This window comes from Myotis davidii, unplaced genomic scaffold (genome assembly GCF_000327345.1).
Source record: "Myotis davidii unplaced genomic scaffold, ASM32734v1 scaffold200, whole genome shotgun sequence".
Classification (NCBI taxonomy): domain Eukaryota; kingdom Metazoa; phylum Chordata; class Mammalia; order Chiroptera; family Vespertilionidae; genus Myotis; species Myotis davidii.
Genome location: NW_006293700.1, coordinates 5,940,667 through 5,965,822, shown reverse-complemented (window position 1 = coordinate 5,965,822; position 25,156 = coordinate 5,940,667). Strand labels below are relative to the sequence as shown.

The following is a 25,156-nucleotide window of genomic DNA, read 5'->3' as shown; positions in this document are numbered from 1 at the left end:
AGGATGCAGTCCTGTGCTATTCAATATAATAGTCCCTGGCCTCATGTGGCTGTTTAAATTTATATTAAGTAAAATTAAAAACCCAGCTCTTTCATCACAATAGCTATGTTTCAACACTTTACTAGCCACATGTAGATAATAGCTGCCATGTTGGAGAGCAGAGCTGGATAGCATTACCTTCTTCACAGAAGAGTATATTGAATCATGTTGGTCTGGAGCTTGAATTCAGCAGTCGTCATTATGTTAGACTGGAATGTATTATTAAAAACAATAGACCTGGTAAGATATCTCCTGTTTATTATTTATAAGTTCTTGTCTATAACTTTGCACACATTATCCTATTTGATCTTCATTAAAATCCTATGGAGTCAACACAATCACTGTCTTCATTTAACACTGGATACAAGTTACCCAGCAGTAATGAGAGCCTTGGAATGCAAGCATAGGGGTCTGGTACCAGGTCTTAACCACATTATGGTGGTGAATACAAAGAATAAATGTGAAGAATGTGAAAGAATCCTAAGGCTACATGAACTTTCAACAAAAGAATTTAGAAATGAAGAGCCTATATAACAGATTTAAGATCCGATGTTCAACAATGTGCATATAGTTCATTATACTGTATTATGCACTCAAATATTTGTTATGAGGATACATTTTAGCTTTTGTGACTTTCACCACAAGAAAAAAGCCAATCTACCTTTTCTTCTCAAAAATAAAACCTCTTCTACTTATTTCTAAAGAAAATCAATATTCATTCACTTTTACAAGATAAAAATAGTCAAACTATTTAATCTAATCTTCAATTATTCTTAACATTCTAGAAACAAGTTTCAAAGTTAATTAGATGGCCTTTAACATTTTCATATCTAATTAGGAAGTAAAAGTCTCTCTATATTTTATACGTTTGTCTTAACTTACTAATAACATTTATTGATAGTTTTGTTATATTTATGAGTGAATTATATTTTTAGTATACTAGGTAAAGTCCTATTTAAAACTAGCAAATGAAAATTCCATTCAACATCATAGCCTTTTAAGTCCACCAATACAGTATTTTCATAAGTACATCATCTGCCATTTAATAAAACAAATCAAAACTACTGAGACTTTTTCACTTTAAAATTATAAATCAATACTTTTCACCACCAGGGTAAGTGCAAGATTTCTCACAGTCCCCTGTTTTCCTTCCCCCGGCCACAAACCCCCACAACCAAGTCCAGGAATTGATCAGAATCAACTATGCAGGGACTGTCACCTTCCAAGGACAAAAGGAATTACAGGAATTAAGGAAGTTGGAGGAAACTGATGGTAGTTGGTAGGAGATGAGTTTTCAGGGTGAGTGAGAACTCCGTGCCGGGAAGCACCAACCCCTTTCTTGTCCGCCATAGTCCAGGCAGCAGGGCAAGAGGAGCCTCTGTCTGCTTTTCCTCGCCACGTGAAGAACTGTGACTTCTTCACACAACCGGGGGATGAGGAGCAACAATTCTGAAAGTCCTTGTGGCAGGTGCTGGCAGGATGAGGCCTAAGAGCAAACCCGATGTTTGTCCTTTGTTTCCATTCCTTATGCCACCAGCAGATAGACTGTTCTCTCATTGGAGGGGCCTATTGTGGGTTCAGGTTTCACATAGGAGCAATATTATTTAGACTTCTAGCTTTGAAAAGAAAAGTGTGTTCCCCTAACTACATACTCAGCTTAAGGACACATCACAGTTTGGGTTTCCTAGATAATACTAAAGGCTTAGTTTACTTCTTTGGTATAATTCTGAAGGTCAGAGTGGATATACCAAGGATAGAATCAGGAATTCTGGGGTACTTTGCTCAAGATCAAAATCATATTCTTCTTCTTTAATATAACTCCAGAATTGTGTGACAGAATAGAAAAGTCACACCAGACTCAATTATGCAGCAGTTCATATCCTATTCCCCTCATGTGGCAAGAGGTGCTTGACTAAAACCATTTCAGTCACTTTGGAATGCCATACTTTAACATAGAAAATTCAGAATAAAACGTCAATATGCAAGGGTGTTATCATTACAACGAATATAAAATGGAGGTCAATGTTTGGTATTAAACAGTTGCCCATTTATGATGCCAGAAATCTATTTTAATACATCAGGGTGAGTTTATTAATAGGGAGGGTTAGCCAGGCCTATGTGACCCAGGGGTTGAGCATCAACCTATGAACCAGGAGGTCACAGTTCAATTCACAGACAGAACACATGCCTGGTTGCCGGCTTGATCCTCAGTAGGGAGGATGCAGGAAGCAGCCAATCAACGATTCTCTCTCATCATTGATATTTCTATCTCTCTCTCCCTCTCCCTTCCTCTCTGAAATCAATGAAAAAATGTGTTTTTAAAAAATGGGGGAAATTAAATCACAATTACTTTGGAAACTGATGACCTTTAATAGATATTTCAAAGACTAATCGTAGGTTTTAGGAAGTGTTATGGGAAACGATAAAGGGTATGTGGATGAAGTTTGAGATATGAGTTAGAGGTGAATAATTAATAAATGAGATCTGTCTAGCCTTCATAGGTATTGCTGTCCAAAGTAGAAGTGTAAGAGTGAGGAAATACTGGATTCTGTGTTGGAAGTTTGCAATAGATGAGATTCATTTTACTCTTGATCTTCCGGGGAGACATTTATATGGTTTTGTTTGATCATATGCACACACTTACATGCATACACACATTATCATTTCCAAATGAAATTTTGTGTTTGAATACCAAATAAAATTTTCTACTGGATAAAAAATAACAACCGAGTATGAATATACGCAGTAATCACAGGAAAGAAAGTCCTTTAATGGACCTAGAGCCAGATCATGCCTCAGGGATCTGATGTTAGAAGTGATCTAGTTGAACCACTTTATTCCATAGATGAGATTTATGATTTAGGGAAGTATATCGCCTGTCAAAAATTCCTACAGACATTGGTTGCTCTTCAAGCCTGGGTGGTTTGGGACACTTTAAAGCAGAATCTCAGGACAATGTAAGAAAAAGGAGTGAGTGATTGTTTTGTTCTAGAAATAAGAATTTGCAGAACTACTTAGTATGCGATTGTTGACAATAAATATTATTTTTATAACTAATTATTATAACTATGTTTTTAATTCAGAAAGTTACTGGTTTTAGATAGGACTTTACATGTATTTTGGTATATTTACATTTATATAGGAATTGTAAGCAAAGTAAAATAAATAGAAACCAACATAAAACAAATCTTCAATTTGATAGCCACCTGTATCAGAAGAAGATATTGGCATACTATTCTGCTTGCATAATCCTTAGACACTCTTTGATCCCAGAAATTAATGTAAGGTTCCCTGAATTAGGTCTATCTCTGACTTACAAATGTATCAGTAATTTCAAAGATGTATAGAAAAGATAATACAAATTATTTTGTTGATATCAACTTATAATTTTGTTTTACTTCTACATTAATATTCCTCCCAATTAAAAATAATTTTTTATAATTAATCATTACTGCATAAAGTTTTTGGTTCTTCCAAAAACCAATGTTATTGCAAATCACATGAAGCCTGATAGCATGTTCTTGGCCCTGCCTTTTAGGACATAGAAAACCATAACTTGTTTCATCTCAGATTCTACATGTTTCTCTATGATCCTCAAGCCAACAAGTTTATCTTGAACTTGAGTATTTTCTAGTGGATATTTAAAATATATTTTTGAAGTTTTTATAATCTTGGATTTTATGCCTTATACCTTAAGATGAATACGCATTAATTTGGTTGTGAGGTAGGATCCATCTTTTGTCCTAGCCTTTGCAGTAAGGTTTTCCTATGCTAAGCAGAAGTGATTGGGTAAGTTCCTAATTAACAATTTGATCTCTAGAGAGAAGAGTAAGAAACTCAAAAGACTTCAGCTGTATGCACCAAACTTAAATATACAGCTGCTTCCAGAGTTCAGGTACACCTAACTCCAAGTGATGATGGCATATATACATGAGTATGTTACTAAATTGATGGTTTTCTAGGGAATGGGATGACATTACAACAAAGCTTCCATATACTCAGTCAATGTGGAAAAGATGAGATCCGAACTTGAATTTAGCTTTTACATATGTAATAGTTGCTTTACATTGTTATCTCATTTATTACAGTACATCGTGGATACACATTTAATCACTACTCACAGTGATATTTTTGTAGTTAAACTTAGTAGCGTCTGAATGATTTTTTTTTGTTGTTTTCTTTAAAGTCTCCATCTATACATCTGGACAAAATATCCTAACTATATAGCCTGAGACCCAGTGAAAGGAGCAAAGTCAGTTTGAAGCCAAAATAAGTACTTAAATCATTCAACCATTTATCATTAGATGACACATATCACACCTCATATGGAGACAATAATTCGGACCTATCCCAGGAAATTGTGAGGACAAGCCTAAAGAATAGGACGGCATGCTTACACAATATGGAGCAGCCCCACAGACATATATATATATGAAACCAGACGAGTATGTCTACGTGTAGCCTTCAATTTCCAAGTCTTCCTGTCCTCTTCGATGATTGGCCTAAAATGTAGGCTCAGACTCAGAAAATAATAGAGCACTGTAGGGTAGCACAATTAGATTGTAAGTAGAACCACGTTCCGAATAGGAAGCAGATGCATCCTCGGAGAAAAACAAAAAGAATGTGAACTCTTGTCAGCAGCCAATGAATCAATCGCTTTCTTCTTACAAGGGTTATGTTAAAATTGTATCTACCCTAGTTGGCAAATACTAAATTTGAAGAGCCTGTGAGCTTAAATGGCATACTTTTAGACAATTCTAAGAGAAGCAGATTTTTTTTCCTCTAAAGAGACTAATAATTATTTTGCAAATATGCTGCTGGGCTTGAAACAAAATGTTTTTGGTTTTTTTTTTCTCGAGAGCTGGTTCCAGGCAGTAACCCAAGTGCACTTAAAAGTAGCACCCCCCACCCCAGATAATTTTCATTTGGAGATTGCTAGAGGCTAATTTATATATATATATATCAAGATATAAATAAGGGCACTATTTTTAAGCACATTAACTTGTTTAATCTTGTATCCATTCTGTCCCAACGCAATAGTTAATGGTGGAGTTTTGTCATTGAAAAAATTGTAGCATCTTTTATCTGACTGAAAAAGAACCTGTTTCTAGTTTGATAATGTTTACCAATTGTTGAGAACTACAACTGTGTCCAGCACACCTTCTCCAAAATTGTCTGTCTTGTCAGAACATCCCTATGGGGAAGACATAGTTCTCTCGAAATTACAGATAGAAATACTGAGTCTTGGAAGTGAAGTGATTTGTTCAATGTGGTGATAGCTTATAAGGATTCAAACTCAATTCTATCTGACTCAACAGTCCATTGTGCATTTATGCGATGTGGCTCAACGATTTGTGTACTCTATTATTTTTAAGAAAAAACAAGTAATATATTCAATATATTAATCTTAAATATTTTTTCATAATTCTGAATTTTATGTGGAGTTAACCAGACATATTGCTTACAATGACATCCAGCAGAAATCATGTAAGAATAGTTCCTGTATTACTATTGAAAAGAATGCATGTGCTCATCTTTTGTCTACTTCCATATCTAAGTAGCTGAGTGCTTGGTTCCTTTATCTGCTTTAGTCAAATGCAGCTAGAACAGAAGCGCCTAGACATCTAAAAAGCTTCTTTTGTGCAAAGCAGCATTTCTGCGGAGCAGAGTCAAGCTCGTGGTCTGATACTTAGCGTGGGCTGGCGGGGGTGAGATTGTCTATGTGATACCATTTAGCTGAAGAGGTTTTCACTTCAGACAAAAATACGTATTTCTTAGGGTAAATGTGTCTCCATTAACAAATGCTTTACCATACTACTCAGCGATTCTGATTCCTCAAGGCTACTTATTAATTATAAGAAGGAAACTCAGACCTTACATTTTACCTAAGCAGAATTTATTTCTTGCATGAGCAAAAATTTACTTTAACCTCAAGCACAGAATAACATATTTGAAATATTCACCTGAGGGTCAGATTTTTGTCCCACTTCACATTCTTGCTATTTACCTACTGAACCTAAATGCTCAGATGTACATTAAACCATGTGCCATGAAATATAGAATCCTTTGATAAATATATTTTTTATAAAACTCAGATTTCATTTACTATAACTCCTAAATAGAAGATTATTGAAACTTCATCAGAAAATCAATGCTCTAACCCCACATGCACCACAAGGCCTGGGGTAGGTCACAGAATTCATCTATTTTGATTTTTTTCATAATTAGAAAAAGGTGGATGGAACCTCCTTCAAGCTGAAATCTATTAATTTTCTAATAAGATAATACAATTGAAATTCAGTGTGTATATGAGGCGACCATAAAGTACCGATGCAAGTTGGCATCTTTAATTTTTTCAACCTTGCTCCCTCTTTTTCTTCCTTTTGTGCCCAATGAAAATTTTTTCAATCTTGCTCCTTTCTTTCTTCTTAAATGCTTGTGTAAGTGGCCCCTTACTATGGCATAGTTCTAGAGCACCTGGAAGTATACAGTTGACTTTAAAAGTTGGGTTAGACTTCCTGATCCATTAGGGAAAAAAGTAAAATCTCTTCTGTAGAAAGCACTGTCTTTCTAAATTGTCTTCCTTTGCCACAAAGGCTCACGTGGTGTCTGGACCTGTCATGATGAATCTACTCATCCCCACACAGTGGATTCACAAGTTTCTTTCTGTTTCTCACAAAAAAAGTTATCCTAATAAGGTATTAGGTCAGACATCCTGGCTAATTTATCAAATGGATGATAAATCTAGGCCAAGCAGTATGTATTTATTCCAGCGCTTAACTTGAGAATAAAAGCAAGCGTCCCAACAAAGCTTTTAGAGGATGGCACTCACCCAGCCTTGTGAGGCCATGAAGGTAGCACAGTTTTATTTGCAACTTTGAGAAATAAAAGCCCTGCCTAATCATTTTCTCCTCGATAAGGAAAGTTGATGATTTGACAGTTATTCTGGCCTTTGAAAATGCGTCTCTATTCCCCCTTTTGTCAGTGAAATAACTATTCTTTTCCAAAACCCAATGGGTCCCCACAGCAAGGTCAGACGAAGCCCCTTTGCCAGCAAGAATGGAGGTGGGTCTCCATTCTTTTATCTCAGTCTTTCTCACCTCAACACTCCTGGTTTGACCAGACCTCTTCTCTGAAGGAAAATCCCAGCATCCTTAATTGAATCATCAGGAACACATATTTTAGCCCAAGTTTGAATTTGCTGATGTCAGGTGCACAAAGTCTGCGATTGTCCAAGCTGGTGCCTCCTAGAATAATGCTTTCTGCCTAATTTTGCCTTATTCTTTTTTTGCTATTCATTTATTTCTATTTTTTAAATTATGTTTTCATTTAAGGTTTTTCCAAATCCCATTTGGAGTTAGCAAATATATATATATATATTTGGCAAACATATTTGTGAATGTCATTTCACCCCGTAAGAAAATTAGAGAAAATTTATAATGGTGAATATCCAGAATTTTTTTAGTATCATAGAGTCTTAGTTCTATTAAATGTTAAGTTAATATATATGGAACTATTTTCACTGTTAACTCATATTCCTCTGATTTCTACAATTGTATTAGTCCCGTGACTAATATGCTACCATGTGGTTGTATGTAGTATATATGAATGCATGTAAGAAATATTTGACCAGGTGGGATAACTCCAGCTCTGCTTACTGTTCTCTAAACCCCTGCTATACTCATTTTGTCAGATGATTTTATTTCCAAAACCATTCTTATTTTCCTGAAGTGCCCTCAAATTGTCTCTATATCCTTGCCTATCACCCACCCATATGGTTTCTCAGATGTAAAGGAGACCCTGCTAAGAGTCACCTTTGCATGTAATAATCGTTGCTGAATTGTCTGATTCCCTATCAATTGCCTACATTCATTCTTGTATCCTCCATGTCCACTTGCTTCATTATCTTCTATCTGTCCTCCAGGTCAAGTCTCTGCTGCATAAGGACATAATCCTTCCTCACAACTTTCCATCTACCACTCTGCCGTGTCTCTCTCATTTTTCTCCACCTGTTTTAGTCTGTTAGGGCTGCTGTAACAAAACACCATAAACTGGGCGGCTTATCAGTGACAGAAATGTATTTCTCATGGTTCTGGAGGTGGGGCCATCAAAGAGGAAGAGGCCCACCTATACCATGTCTGCCCACGGTTGTCTTTTCTCTGAATTTGGGTTGGGGACAAACATTCAGATCATAGTACCACCTGTGACCTCCTCTTGCTTAATACACATGTATTTCTTTACTTCTCCCACAATCTAGCATCCCCCCGACACACACTTCATTGTATTTCACTAAAGCTTCCATTTCCAAACCCATTTCTCTCAGTCATGACACAATACATAGTGAAAGGTTTGAGACTGGTACTGAACTTTGATAAAAATTAACTTTTTCTTTGATACACTCAGTATATGCTAGAGCTAGGCCAACAACTCAGCATACCTCCCTAGGTGACTGAAGAAGCATTGGACCAGAAACATAGCAAAGTTCATTCTCTTGTTAACCCAAATTAGTTCAAATATGGCAGTGCTGACAATGGTCCAGGAAGATAGCAATGCACACAAAGCTATCCAGTGGTGGGCATGGATCTTTACTGTGACACCCACAGGTAGAATAAGGATAGATGCAGGCTGTGGTGGAGTTTGGATGGGTGCTGTGGAGGCACAGGGCATGTAGCATCAACTCCATCTGGATTGAGTGTGGGAGGAGGCAGGCCCAGGAGGAGCTGGGCCCAAGATGTCCATATTTCAAGATGCTTAGAAATGAGCCAGGTGAAATGTTACGAGAAAAGAGTGAGATATTCAGACAATTGCTTCTCTAACATGATTGTAAGCATGGGCACTAGAGTGTTCAACACTCCTCATTATCTCCCTGCTACTTCTAAGCACATTACATCCCTAAAAGGAGCATAGAGACCCCTGACAATGTGGTTTCAACCTGCCTTGTAGACACCCAGTCTCTACAAAATAAATTGCTCATCATTTTCTAGAGCAAAAGTATCCTTTCACATTGTGTTTTTTGCTTCCTGGTCTTCTTGTTATGTAAAATACCCTTTCCAATATGACACATTTTGAAAATATAGTTACCAATTCTTGCCTCTTTACCCCTTCTGGAGTAATTATTTCTGTACTACAATAAGCTTTCTTTATTTTTAAAGGACAAATCACACATTACTGAGTTCTGTGAACATCTGTTTCCATTAATTTTTACCTCACTAGCTTATTAGCATTTCATGGTGAAGGAACACATCTTAGTTTTGTGTGTGTGTGTGTGTTTGTTTTTTGTGTGTGCGTGTGTGTGTGTCCTTCACAACTTATAGAAACAGTGCTTTTAGCTTTTCAATGAATTGTGGACCAATATATAGTTCAAGCAACAAATGTTCCTAAGAAATACATTTCTGTTTTAGTTAAGAAAGCAATTCAAAAATCTGAGCCCTAGAATTCATGATTTTATAAAATTCTTAGTTACCTCATGATTAACATAGCACTATCCTGAAAACAAACTGAGGAAAGCTAGACTCACTACAAAACGCCAAGGGTTTGCAATGAATCTCAGTATAATTAACTCATATAATTTTTGCAACAGAATACAAAATGTGCCAGGGTGGAAAATAGTATCACTCTGGAAGGCAAAGTTCCATAATACTTGGGGAAATTTTGCTTTCTTTTGAGAGGCACCAGCATTTAAAGCAGAGAAGCAAAGGACAGAACATGACTTGATTTATATTCTACTCAGTACGTTGAGGAATAGATCCTTATGGTCATAGCTAAGAAATTTAAAAGTTTTGGGTATGGAAGTAATGTATTTTTAATCCTAGTCATTAATTTCATAGACAATATTTAATCTGTAAAATGTAGGAAGAAGCCCATATTTATACTTAGTGTTGCCACTGACCTCTTATAAACTCTTTTTATAAAACCTAAGAACTTCCAATAGCAGAAGTGGATTTTAATACATTTGTTATAGATTTTATAGGGGCATCAAAAGACTTCTCTTTGATTTTGTTTTCCCTTAAATGCTGACACTACGCCTGAGTGTCCACCATAAGCCAGGCAGTAAGTTTCTCTTAAAATGCTTCATATTTAAGAGACAATAGGAAAGTTAATAACATTTTCAAGTTAGAAATGTCACAACAGACATGTGTTTCCATTCATAAAGTATGTCATGAACACATACAAACTATCCTTTGTCATCTGGTTCTGCCCCATTTCAAAAATTATTCTCTGCTATTAATTAGAAGTGACTACAATTTGATTAATTTCAAACATGTGTCACATAGGAACAACGTGGAGAACTGAATTCAATATTTTTCCACTAAGAGTATACATAGTGTTCATTGAAAGAAGCCAAATATGTTTTTATAAACCAAAAGCTAGTATTATCACACTGAGAGTATTGTCAGTGTAACCCATTCCAGTTTATTTGAAATATTAAATTCACAGAAGAACTTAATTATAAAGCTTCTGAGACTGAAAATGCAAAACTAAGTGAACTTCTCTCTCGTTGTTTTCCACCTAAAACTCTTATTCTGGAATCTGTTTCTTTACCTGGAGAATGCACCTGATCTTGGTCCCTCTTTGGTTTTTTGATTTAACTCTGTTGGCCAAAGCTTCCCCAAACCTCCAAACTCACAGTAGACAAATCCACTTTGATTTAACTGAGAGAAAGGAAAGTTTCAATTAGCAAGGGGGAAATGTGTCTTTTGCTTAATTTGCATTATCATTATTATTATGGGATGTGTACTAAAACATTTCTTTCAAAGTGCTAATTAAATTTCTATGAATGCACCAAATCTCTAACCAGACTATAAAAGAAAAATCATATGATCAAGTAGTTGTGAGTTAAGAAACAATGATTCCATTTAGGTTTTTCTGTTCAACTTTCCAACAAAAAAAATGTTTTTCTTTCTTATTACACAGCCTGCAGTAATAAGTGAAATATAATCCTAATTAATTTTTCCTACAGCTGTGTATAAATCAATAGCTACAACATCTCAAAGGAAATGCACATTGCACCGTCCTCCAGGCTCCTAATGAATGCAAATAGAATGACCTTTTTCTGACAACTATGAATATTGTTTCACAATTTTACCATTAAAACCGCTGCTATCAGCAATTCATACAGCAAACAGGAAGCTACAATAGTTGTAAATAACTATTCATTATGGTAAGAAAGGAATGGAAAAACACTAAGTCTTCGTTATGCAACTTTGAAGCCTGGAGTCTGATTTTAATACTTCATTTTGATATGAACATTCTGTGTTAAAAGTAATCCCATCTTCATTTTAGTTCTCTATTTTGGAAGAAAAACAATTAAAATCATTCAGTTCTTTATGTAACTTAATTGAGAGGTTCGATACTGAATGGTTTTAGTAAATAAAGATTTCTCAGTCAGTACTGCTGCAAAGCCCTGAATACTACATTCAAATGTTAGAAGACTGTGGTTATAGTCCATGAAAAAATACCTGGAAAAAATATGCATAGAAAATCCTATTGTTGTACTTACCAAGACATAATGCTACTCGTGTGATGAACATGATGATGAATTTAGAAGCTTTCCAAAGAGAGAATGGCATAAGGATGACACCTATGGGAACCTGAGACAAGGGAGAGATTATGTCAACTGCATTATTGTCCATTTTGACTGAAGAACCACTTTATTCCATAATACAACATAACGGCATGTCCTCACACTCAATCCTGTTCTACTTTCCACAAAACGTCATCATAGCCATGAAGATGTCTCATTAAGTAAAAGTTAAATTCAAATTTTATAACAAAAGTAGTTAAGAAGTAAATAAAAGATGTAGTTAATTATGTCAAACCTAATTCTGCTGATCATAGATCTACATACTGAAAACTCCCATTGGAGTTCACTAGAGCCAAGAATATAATTAGCCAGTAGAATTCAAACACTCATTAAAAATAGGACTCCCCAAGTTGCAACCAGTTTTAAAAAGGGACTCACAACAAGAGGACGTCATTTCCATGAAATCCAAACATCATTCTTCTATCCCCTATTCTGCCATTAAATTTTATACCTCTATATAGGACCGGGGAAGACCATCACATGAGTATTTGACATACCAAATATTCATTAAAGACATGGATTTATGTAGAACATATTTATAGATATATGAATTGACTTTGGTAAGTAGTTGTTCCACCTTTTTGGCATAGCATCAACTTTCTATACTTTCAAATCTGAGAGTTATTTGAAACCCCCTTTAAACAATTTCTTGAAACAGTTAAGGAAGCATTTCTGTGACTGTGGCCATATCAGTCACAGAGAGCATTTTCTAACTGTGTGACACAGTCTCCACTCGATGACATCTCCTGAAGATGTCTGTTGCTTTCTTGCTGAAGATGAAGCCGTGCTACATCTCACTCAATATTGATCTCTGAGGCCTTTCTCCCAATCCTTTTCCCAGTGTGGTCACTGAACAGTATCCGAGTTCGATAGGAAGATCAGCTGCTCATCCACTTTTTGCCAAAGCAATTTGTATTATGGATTTATTTTAGCAGTCTACAGTGGCAGTTGCTGTTTTTACTATTTAAATGCTTTGATTATCTGACCTTGCTTACTTTATCTTTCTAAGTGCTATGCACGAGCTTTAACATTGATCAATACGTGGGGATTCCTCTACAGGATTACGTTGAAATCAATCTCAATTCAGACTTTTTTCTTTTTTATGTTTATTACTTGATCTGTCTTAATTGCATTCCTTATTTAGGTAAATAAGTTTAAACACATACTTTATTATACAGACGAGAATCTTCTAAGATCTACACATATTATAAAAATACCCTGTATTTTTTATGCATTATTTTATTCATTCCTATAATATGAAAAAGGAAAGGCTTAATTACTAGGTATTTTATTCAAACACCTTCGCATTATAAAGAAAAGACCTAGTCCATTAGAAGAAAAACAAAGTTATATATATTTAAATAACTGAAAAATCTTGACACACATTAATATGCTATATTGATTGTGATAACTGCGGAAGTTCAACAAGTGCTGGCTACACATATATTTTGCACACAAATGTGCTTGTAAGAATTTTTATAAAATAAATTAGCACTCCATAAAATAAAGTAGAATTCTAAATATGTGTATCTTTATAAATCAATAAAAAAACAAACTATAAACCTGTTGGCTATCATAAAAAATTAATATTCAATGTGTGTAATGAGAAAAGTTTATCAGTTTCACCCTCACTACTAAGACTGAATGTTTTACTCCACTTTTTTATTTTGGATTAAGATAAATAAATTAGAAATATGAAATGCTTTGAATACTTTTAAAATCAAATCTATGAATTTAAGAACCAATGATCTTAGAATAAAAATAAACTTCTAAAAGTCACTATTTAAGGCATAGGTTTATGGACTATGAATTATATAACCATTAAAACTTGTTGCTAGATTTCTTATCTGGTTTAATCATATATCATATCTTCTGGGGTGGTGTAGTCACATGAAGCTCCTGAATTTTATCTTTAAATCAATTGATTCTAACATTAGATTTTTCAAAGTCATAAATAAAATAAATGCAGGTGTGATTTTAATAAAAGGAATCGATGTCATTGTTTTTTAAAAATTTCCCATTTTCAAATCCAATCCAAGTCTAAATATATCTGTTACCAGCTCTAGAATAAAATTACAGTGAAATATTTTCCAGTTATGTATACTAGAATATAAGATCTACAGTTTGCTTCAGTGCCCAAAACATTCAAGCAGTAAAAAACTTGAGGTACATAAACATATGATTAAATACAGAATATTTGCAGTATGCTCACCTGTGCAAGTACATTTTTTACCTAGACAATTGTTTAAAACTCTCACAGGACTAGAGATATATCACATATATTTAATACATATACATATACATACATATTTACATTTTCATACTTTGAACTTATTGGCCAAAATTATTTAGTATTTAATACCTTTCATTTCAGACTATATTATAGATTATTATTACAATGATTTTCTCCTGCTCACATTGAATGATATAAAGTATAAATGAATAAAAACAGCCCATCACAAGATAATGCATTTTCATAGCTACCTGCATGAAGTGAGGGTAGGAAAATTAAGGTTCCTGAACATGAAAAAGAATGAGGAAAACATGAAGAAATTTAATTACCAAATAGTTTCCATAATGATATTTCCAAAACCTGTTATGAGCAGTTAGTTCCTTCCTACTGTTTGTGGTTGAATAGCATTTGAGAGAAATCCTTTTCCAGAAAGTTCTGCATCTCTGTAGATCACAACCCTGGCCAGACATGTCCATACTTTTTTCTCAAGTGGGTAAATGTTAAGAGAGAAGAATTCAAGTTTCATGATGCAGCAACACAAAGCTGGGAAGTGAAAATTATGTTGCCGCGGAGTCTTGAAAATATGACTGTAAAAGTTAATCAATAAAATGTCTATTCCTGTCTATTCACCGGAGGCCGCAGCTGCATAGCTTCGCTCAATCGATACTACAAATTATTACGATTTCCAGGTTCCCACTGGACATTCAGAACAAATCTTTCAAGTGTAACAGGCTTATACTGAGTATATGGCGTGTGTTCTCTACATTTAGTTCAAAAAGAGGAGGGGGAAAATTAAATCTCAAGCCTTCGTGTTCTTTAAAAATTGCACTTTATGGAACCAATAACTCATGGGTCATATTTTAATGTTAAAAACAATCTTGCTTTTGGTTGCCAGTTTTTTTGTGTGCTTCTTTTTTTAACTGTTTCTTTATTTAGTTAATACATGACTTAACCTAGATTTTACTGGCATAGGAACCTAGCTAGTTCTGAATGACTATTCCAAAGTAATGAATAAAGAAAATTATCCTGAGGTAATTACTTATCACAAAGTCACTTGGGCACAGAGATAAATGCAGGACCCTGGTGCACATCTCAGATTGTATCAGATCCCTTAAAATATATATGCATGTTATTATTTTTATGATTTAGTCCCACATTTTAAAAATCAGGTTTCAGATTTTTCATTTTCTTTTTTGTAAAATAAAAAATGTGTCATTCCAGAAATAATTTTTTTAAAAAAAGTCCCAGAACATTTTGTTCTAGTGAGATCCTCTGTTCTTGGCAGAAAAATGTGTGTAATTCTAGATTCTCAGCTCCAGAACCCCTCTGGCCTTTGAGCTTGACTTTATGCTCCATACATTTCCCTCTGCGTCCCTGCACCAAATTCCAAGCCTTTTCCAAATGAGGGTGCGGTGGGCTAGTGGGACTCACTACAGGGCTGCCATGTCTGTGACACCCGAAGTGCCTTTTCTTCCTTCTGAGTGATGCACACCATGGGGTCTGGCACTGCCCAGTACTGAATCAATTGGTAAATTTAATCAATTCATGCCACCTGTCGATTGAGTGGGGAGAAAATGTAAATACATAAACCAAGCTTTGGGTTGCCAGGCCAAAAGGCTTTGATTTTATTTCACATTTAAAGAGGGCTATATATTTTTCATGGTAAAACACATGTACCTAGTACCAGCATATTCTGTGACCAGGTATTTGAGGCTATATTTTAAAGGTGAAGCTGTTTCTCCTAAGACACCATCATTGCTTTGATAATAATCATGTATCCGTCTCTTTCAAATTCAATCATAACATTTTCTTATAACATGGCATAATAATACAGGGGTGAGCAAGAGGAGGTGTACAGTTGTGAGTATGCAAAACAGTTTATTCCGACATTATTATTGATTAATGATTATATTATTTATTTGTATTACAACTGTTAACATGCTTATGTCTACCCTGTACTTACAATTTTATGACCTGTAAGATATTTAATTGCTAAAAACCAATGTAAGTAGATTTTTTTGAGTCTGATACAATTTTAACTACTCTCTCGCATGATGGGTGTATGACTTGCTATCAATTTCACATTAAGAGAGAATATTCTACTTACTATCATGATCAAGCTTTATTGGAAAATAAAGCGCATGAATCTAGATCAAGCATAGAGAAACTGAGTTTGAGCTTTCATTGTAATCTAACTGGATGAGTCACTGGTTTATTTACTGATAAAATTTAAGGTTCAAAGCAGGTCATTACATGCCAGTTTTTACATCAAAGATGATATTTTCTGTGGGTATACAGAATAATATACCTTTCTAGCGATGTTTAACTGTAGGAAAAAATGATGGCCTTATTTTAATAACATTAAGTTAACATGAAACACTATCATTAGTTTTATATTAGTGTTCAAAACCATTTTTTATGTATTTTTTGTTCTCTAGATATACCTTAAACATTATTTTCTAATATAATTAAGCTTTTAAAAAAGACAGTAGTACTTTTAACAATACTGCAATACTGTAGCCATTCCAAAAGAAACGTGCCCAATATGCTTTTAATCCTTGGTACAAATTTCTACCTTTTAATATTTGTTAAAACTGGTCTTTTCGTTGTCTGAATTCTGGCAGCTGACTAAAGGAACATTAATTGCAAACAGAATGTATCTGAGCGCTTAATTTTATTTAGAAGCATGTAAAATGTCATCCTAGATTGTGTAATTATTTTAGTGCCTTATAATATTAAATCATTAGATCAAAACACAGAAATAAATTCCTCATGAACAATTTCAAATATTTTACTTTTAACATTACAAACTACAAATCACAAAAGAATTTTACTTATGTTCATCACACGTAATATTTTGAAATCCTATTGATAGATATATCAAAATACGCAGTAAGTAATGTAAGTTTAGAAGCTGGCTTCCAAAGATCAGTTAATATTAAATGCACATTTTAATTTTGGCCTCAGGATTGTGTTCAAAGAGATGAGTGACAGGGGGGAAAAGTTTAAATGGTGTGCTTTATTTAACTGTGATTACTCAATATAACCAAAGTTCAGTAAGTGTAATTTTTAATAAAGAGAGAGAGAGAGAGAGAGAGAGAAAGAGAAAGAGAAAGAAGCAGGGAGATTGATTCATCTGGGTTATGCTACTTTCATAATTATTTTTTAAAAAACAGATTAAAAATATCAAGCAAAAATCAGAGAGGATAGAGTACTTTATCAGAGCACTCAAAAATGAAACCATATTATGTTTATTTGAAAAGCAAATGATAAAATCTGAAAGCATCGGATCAGGTATAATAATTACATAAAGACTTAGATGAAAACAGGTTTAATACAAGGTGCTTCCCTAAGAACAGTTTTCAGGAACCTTTGAAAACAGCATAGATCTTTATTACTCTTCCTCATAGTTCCTTACGTGCCTCAATAGTCTGACCAAAAATTCTACTCTAAGTGTCTCTCAGTTTAATAGCGTCTTGTTTAGAGCTGCTACTTGAACAAAAAAGAAAGGCAACAAGAGCCATATGTAACCTTTGGACTCCAGAAATAGAAAGAGAAGACCACTGGCAGATAGAGGCTGCGGAGACCTGTATTCTTTCTCTTGCTCCTACCTGGAGCCTTTCTCGATAGTTAACAAGAAAGTTGACTGTCACCTCATTATTTAGAATCTGGAACACGACAGTTATAAGTTTCAACATGTGCCATTTCAGTTAAGAAACGTTGCAAATCTAAAGTTTATCTGTTTTGGAACCAACCACTCCTTGAACAAGCTAGCACATTTACACATAACCTTTTGCAAGCCACGGAGAGTTAAATATTTAGCCACTAAAGTCACAAGGACTGACTTGATTTCAGTACGTAAAGTAAAACTTTCTGAAATACTCAAAAACAACTCACTTGCAATCATTTTTTTCTTCTTCGGAGGCAATAATCCTTTCTGTCACTGTCTTCAGCTCTGCCTGGGGTTTCCTACTGTTCTGTTCTTGGCGAACTGTTTCTGCTATTTGCTCAGTTAGCTGCTCTTGAGTAGCTTTCAAGCTGGATTCCATTAGAAGAAGTTTTTCATCTTGACTGGCAAGTTCTTGGGCTGAAAGATAAAACAAGAACATTGCCTTTTAAAAAGCCAAGAGCATGTATTTTCCCCCCCTTTTGTTTTGGGGTTAAATTGTATGCAATGCAACTTTGATGAAGATTTAAACGGATCCTTCTTGTCAAAATACAAGCTCATGCATTCAATTTTCAGTTCCCTTCATTTAAAGCCCAAGTAAACAAAGGTATGTATGAAGGAATACAATATGCAGAGCAGTAATCTCAAGTTTATAAAACATTTAAATTCGACAATTAGATGTCTAATCAGACAACGTTGGGTGCGCTTATTTGTGAGACTTCTGCTCCTACATTTATAAAAGAATAATGTCAGTATATAGCATTCATGTTTTTTCTTTAGCATAGATCTCAGATATGTGTGTGTGTGTGTATACACACACATACACACATATATATATGTATGTACATATATATACACATATATATTCACATACACAAAGACTGATATGTTATAAATTATGTCAAAATGATGGCTTGCCACTGATTTACTTTCATGAGTAAATTTATGAAATCTAAGCTCTTTTACAAGGTCATCCAATAGGTGGCACTCTTTCATTAGACCAAAGAAGTCTTAGGCAGTATGCTTCAAGCTCTCAAAAAATAAGTGATTTAAGACAAAGACATTTTTCCTTTGTTCTTTGTTGACCGTATTTCTAGAGACATATATCTGTACATTTTGTTCGAATACTTCCCTTTTATAAAAGTGTTTATATGGGGGTTTTATGTATTGCCTCAAATATAGACCATCAAATGTGTTATCAGGTTTTTATTTTAGTTTTTAATCATATGTCTGGATATATATTTATACATATGATGGTATACAATGCTTTTTTTAAGGTAATTTGAAATTTAACTGGATGTATAATTGCATTGAATATAATGGTGTTTTATGAAAATCTGTCATTTTAATCTTGCAGTCTTAAATGAAGGGGAAAAAATACTTTTAGAATCCCCAGGCCCATATAAATAGAAATGGAGAAGGCTATATTTTTATAAAAAGATAATCTTCCCTGTTAATGATTCTCATTTCATGTCTAAAATATGGTGTTTATATTAAGTTTCAATAAAGTTGGAAACTAAGGTATTACCATCTTACATCAGAGATATCTTTTACCAGCAACCTCATAAAAAAGAGACTCTATATAAATATTCTGCATCTATCACTCACCTTTGAAGTTGAATGATGTCTCCTTTATAACTCAGATCTAAGAAAACCTGATTCTCAGTTTCTCATTTATAGATTCTGAGCAACTGAATGCTTATATTTTCTAAATATGTGCATGCATGTCTGCATTGTTTTCTTGCAAGTATTCAAAATGACCACTTTTGCCTCAGAAGAAATCATAGCACCTACTACTTTTCTAGCTTAAACGTGCTATATATTAACAGTTCAAATTTGTGCCTTAGGAAACCACAGAGCTAATGCAAACAGCTAAATATTTAACAAGGAAGAATGCATCACCCAGAGCTCATCTTTATTAAATTCCAAAGACATTGAATTCTCTCTGAACAAATGAGCTAAATGTTTAATAATTTCAATACATGTCCAACACTGTGGGAGTGGGGGAGGAAATCCAATCAAGAATTCACTACAAGTTTGCTTTCAAAATTAAAGAAAAATGTTCTTCAAGCTTAAAAAAATATGTAAAGGCACTAGAGCAGTCCCTGCTCTCGACCAATAAGAAAATGCAATTAAATGAAAACAATATCTTTACAGTGACATGTTTTCAGTAGTTTTCATATAGTTGCATGAATAGCTTAAGTGCAGGATTTCACTTTATATGATTTTTTTAACCTTCCACAATGTATATTTCTTTTGAAAAAAGTAAAACTACACCAAAACTTTTAAAATTAGTTTTAAGGAGAATTTTCAGACATTGAAATTGAGACGTTAGTGGTTGTTAAGTTTAAACGGACTTTGAGCAATCAGGCCACATACAGATAATTATAGATACGAGAATGTGTCAGGAAATTTCTTTTTTGAAGAATCTGCTTGTACCAATAGACTGACTTCAAGACTACTTTAGTCAACTTGGGCACCCACACAGAAAATACCTCTTATCAACTCTACAGGAAGTGAATTTTCTGTGAAGTTTGCCATTTCCAAATGCCTAAGAGATTTATGCCTCTCGGTTCTCCTAAGAGTCTACTTTAATTCATTATATGCTGGTTAAAAAGGGGTAAATTATTTCGAGTTTACCTATGCCTTGGACTTGAGCCTGAGTTGATCCCAAGCCAGAGGCGCTCACAGCTGCATGCTTTATTTACAATCCCTTTGTCAGACTTACAACTGCCCCAGGCTATAACATAGTGTACCTAATGTTCAAACTGCCAGGTAATCTTATGTCAAACATACTTCTTTGATTTAAAGTGATCAATAGATTCTTGTAAAGAGGTAATTTCTCTGATGTTTCCACCTTGCCTTTTTTACAGGTGATTCACACAAAAGCCTGCTTATATGATGTACGAACAATAAACAGAAAGCTATAATCATGTTTTTTCAGATGTTTCCGGTGCACAACGATTTGGGATCGATACACTGTGTAATACAATTATCTGCAATGATCTGGTTGTATTGAAAAAGAATTTGCAGGAAACCTCTGGGGGTTTTTGTCCAGAGACACGTATCCACCAACGTTGTGAATGGTGGGAGGACATATTAAGGGGTTGACAAAGGCTGTCTATTAGGGACCCAGTGACACCACTAATGTTTTAGTTCACAGAAGTATTATCACTAGCCGAACAATAACTCAAAGGGAATAGTAATAATAATAATGGCCAGGGCTCATAGTGTTTATTTATATGGGAAAGAAAACCTTAACAAACGTGGACTTTGCAGAGATTCAGTGTCACCTGAATATCAGGTAGCACAGATTATAAGCAATATTATTTATGGGCTCAGTGAAATAAATTATCTTGCTTCTATCATAGCTAAATTAGGTAAATGCTAGGGTCTGTGAAATACGTTGATGTGTCTTCAACTACTTTTTTAGCTGGAATGGTCCAATTCTAGAGTGATGATCAATTTGAACTCTTTAAGAGAGCACTGCACCATAAGCCCTTTCCCCAAGCTCTTTCTTTATTTTTTTTTCTTTTTTTCCCCAAGTGAAGATTTGCAGGAGACCTCTGGGAAAGAGCTAAGGTGGTACCGCCTGTATCCAAAAGACATTCTACATTTTCCGTGGAGATGTCTGTGCGTGGCAACAACCCAGATCTGTTTGTGTGGCTCCCCTAAGACACCGACTCCGCACAGCGCCTACCTCGCGGCCTGCAAAGAGCCAGGCTTCCTCTTTGAGCCTCTCCTCACAGCTCCCACCTGTCAGGCGCGGCCTGATTCCCATTCCCGTGAAGAGCAGGCTTTGGGGTGAGCTGGTGCCTGGCACAGAGGCGCTCTCTGCGGAGTCTGCAGGTGTCCCCCTGAGGCCTGGGCCTGCTCTTCCCCTCCCACCTCCCTGCACATCCCGGACACTTGCTCTCTGTCTCTTGACCTCACCGTCAGGCCGCCTCACCGCACCCTCTGTGGCTCTGCCGGCTGCACCTGCCTGCAGGGGGGCAGCCCCTGCCTCCTTAGAAGGCCCCAGCCCTGGCAGCAGCCTGTGAAGGCAAGCAGCATTCCGCCAGTGCCTTTCATGGTGCACGTTTTAGAGTGCGTCCTGCTATTTTGGGCTGAGGATCCTGGAGATTATACGGCCCCTCATTAGCAACTGGGTCAAGTATCCACATCTTTTCTGGGATCAAAACCTTAAAGGGACTTGCTTTCAAAAAAAAAAAAAAAGAAGAAGAAGAAGAAGAAGTCAGTTGGAAGGAAGACTCCCCATTAGCCTAAATGCAGCGTTAATCAATAGATGAAAGTTCAAAGGCTAAAGAAAACATTTCCCATGATTCCCGGGGAATTAAAAAGGAGACGAGTAGGCTCCAAATGAATTCTTTCTCTTTAAAATGTAAAGAGGAATTTAATGAATACAAAAAGTGCATTTAATCTCTATGAGGTACCACCTGTAGAACGCTTTCATGCGGCTCCAAAGCAAACTGGCCTAATATGACCTACAGGAAAATCCCTCCCCGTAAAGGTAATTATGATCCCCTGGTGACGTCCCCACAGCACCTCAGCTAATTAGCTTCAGGGGAACACCATGTTTGTCACTTTCTTCTTCAATCTTATTATCTTTCTAACACACCGTGTCTCCGCTTTAAATCTGCGTGAGGAAAGACACGAAATAGAATGGGAGACTAAATTAATAAATGAATGTGCTCCTTCAAAAGAAAACTCACTAAGCATTCCCGGTGCTATTTTCATATCCCTCAGTACGGTAGGTATTCCTGCCTGGGTGGTTTTCATTTTTGTTGCAGTTTTTTGTTTGTTTGTTTGTTTTCTGGCTCCGTGCCACACCTTGACTCTCTATCATGCTCCATCATGCTTCTTTTAATCTGAATATTTAGTGTTCTTTCATGTCTTAATTACAGCAAATTGCGGCACAGTTGGCACCATTTCTTGAAATTAATCCCAGAGTACTTTGTTTCTGTCAAGCAGTGAAAGCCTCGGAGAATAATAGTAAATGTTATTGCAGATCTAAATTTAAATGACTGTCTATGTATTTAACTTAAGCCTTTAATTACTCGTGCCGCACTGTTTTTGGTTCAAATGTTAAACATTACTCATTGAGAATGTGGAATGACTGTAGGCAGCTTAAACCCTGAAGATATGTTTGGCTCTAATTTGAACAAAACAGTTATTTATTTTAAAGTATTTTCTCAGATGTGGAAAACCCAGGAAATGCCATGTAATATCTTCTTATGGTCATATATTTCAGTATTTCATTACTTCCATCATTATTAATAAAAGGCATGGATTTAGGTCCATTCGATTCTAAATGGCTTTTCCCTTACGAACTGTTAAATTCAAAACCAGACTCAAGAATGTCTTGGTATCACTATTGCCAATAGCCTTTAAATAATTCAAGACAATGAAACACTTCAAAGTTCTTAAAAACATTACAGTTACATGGTTTTGTTTGTTTGTTTGTTTGTTTATGGAAAACCTAAAATTTTTAGAATTCTCAACAGCCAATTCTTTCATTTCCTCATTCTGAGCGGCCTCTATTAATATCCAAATTTTAAAAAGAAAAGCAGAACTTTATATAATCTTCTAAGCTTAAAAAGCCTAAGGTAGTAGAATTCACTATTTGTGTTTTATGAATATATATTTAAGGAATCACAAATTGGAACATTTAGGATGTATCCACACATACGTTTAGATCAGATTTCAAAATAATTGCCTTTTTGGTTCATTTACTAATGAACCAAACATACTTTTAATGAATAGTAAAAATTGCGTACCTTGTAAAGTGAATATACCCTTCAGTGAACCACATAGTAGGTCCCACACTGTGCCTCACCATGGTCCACTCAGAACTCCCGCCCGAAATGCACTCCATGGACACAGGGACTCTGCCCTATTTATTCATCTGTGTGTCGCCTGCATGTAGCACAGGGGCCTATACTTAGCTCTCTATGCAGCAAGCGCTTGTGAATTGAATGGGAGAGGTGGTGTTAATTTCACCTGTCAGAGGTGTCATTTTCCAGGAAAAAAAAATGTGTCGTTTGCTTTTGCTTCTGAAACACAAAGTGAACATGGAAGGATTTACACATACAGTGTCGGCAGATTTATCTCCAACCATCTCCCAAGTTAATAAATATTACGATTTTCTTTAGTTTTTAATCTCTATATAAATGAAACTTGATGGCATTTCTATCACCAACACTTGTGGTATATATTGAATTTAAAGACAAACAACAAGAAAAAGAGAAATTCACAAAATTTAAGGTAAAATAGGTATTTCTCAATAATTCAGGGAAGAAATGAACAAAGTAATGGGTTTCGAGTTCCTCTCCTTTTCAATAGCAATGTGATTTTTGAACAGATATGTTTCCCCATCCCCCCAATCTCAAGAGTGTAGCTGATCTCTCTAACTACAAAGTTTCCTGGCAGCTGTGAAGTCGCTTTCAAGCTGTGTCATCTGCTGATCTAGCTGAGCAAGTCTCATTTGGTGTTTCTGTTAGGTAGCTATTACATCTGAATGCAAGGGCTGCCAGGTCTTTGCCGGCATTTCTATCACCGGCACAGCTCTCTCCCCAACGTGTTGGTCAAGTATATTAGCTGTTTCCGCTCTTTCTTCCTCTGTGATCAACTCAGATTCTTAAACTTCCATCGGTGTTTGCATTGCATTTGAGATCCCTGCTATAACAAGCAATTAATGTGCATGATGCCAGGTCTATTCTGTTCATTATATTCTCTAAACATTATTAAAGACCTTCTTGGGGAAACAAACAAACAAGCGTGTCTCTTCGGTAGTACAGCTAGTGTAAATGTAGAAACTGAGGAATATCGCAGTGAGACCAATGATCCCAGCCCTGGGTGGTGTCACATAGGCTGTTTAGACATCCTAGGGAATCAAGGAGCTTTCATATTTTTGCAAGAAGTCTAAAAGCAGGGTTTCCACACACTTGTTTTATATAATGAAGATGTTTCTCATAAGAATTGTTCCAATATGCTTGGTCAATTTGATTTCTTATTTTCTCAGTTAATTATCAGATACTTAATTAAGTTGAAACTTTTATTGCATTTTGCAAAAGCATTTCATATGTATTTTCTCATTTCCCATCCCTATTGTAAAGTATTTTCATTCCATATAAAAGAATAAAATTGCCCTAGCCGGTTTGGCTCAGTGGATAGAGCATCGGCCTACGAACTGAAAGGTCCCAGGCTCAATTCTGGTCAAGGGCACGTGCCCGGGTTGTGGGCTCGATCCCCAGTGGGGGACTTGCAGGAGACAGCCTATCCATGATTCTCTCTCATCATGGATGTTTCTGTTTCTCCCTCTTCCTTACTCTCTGAAATCAATAAAAGTAAAAATAAAAAAAGAATAAAATTTCAAATCCTTTGCCCTTCCTCCTATATCATGCTATTATTTTTCTTGAGAGATTTGGGGTTTTATAGTATACATTAATTGGTCAATAAATTGATTTTTAAATGAAAAAAATTGTGTTCATATTAGAATAATTACAATACACCTAGTGATAGTGATAAGATTTTTCTCAAATTGAGTCACAAATCAGTACATTGCCTCCAAATAAAGTCATCTCTAAAAGTCGTCCACTCATTTTGTGTGATAATCGCAATACTTGCTTAGCAA

General features: G+C 35.4%; 1 long non-coding RNA gene across 2 annotated transcripts; it reads right to left on the bottom strand.

The window, feature by feature from the left end:
• Positions 1 to 2,318: 2,318 nt before the first annotated feature.
• Positions 2,319 to 17,931, bottom strand: LOC107181381. 2 transcript variants are annotated; one of them, XR_001514483.1, is made up of 4 exons: positions 17,754 to 17,931; positions 11,540 to 11,630; positions 5,166 to 5,233; positions 2,319 to 4,640 (listed from the first exon to the last, which is right to left on the bottom strand). It is a non-coding gene; the product is annotated as an uncharacterized LOC107181381 (long non-coding RNA). The 2 variants fall into 2 exon arrangements; XR_001514484.1 differs by lacking the exons at positions 2,319 to 4,640; positions 5,166 to 5,233 and adding an exon at positions 10,433 to 10,691.
• Positions 17,932 to 25,156: the final 7,225 nt, after the last annotated feature.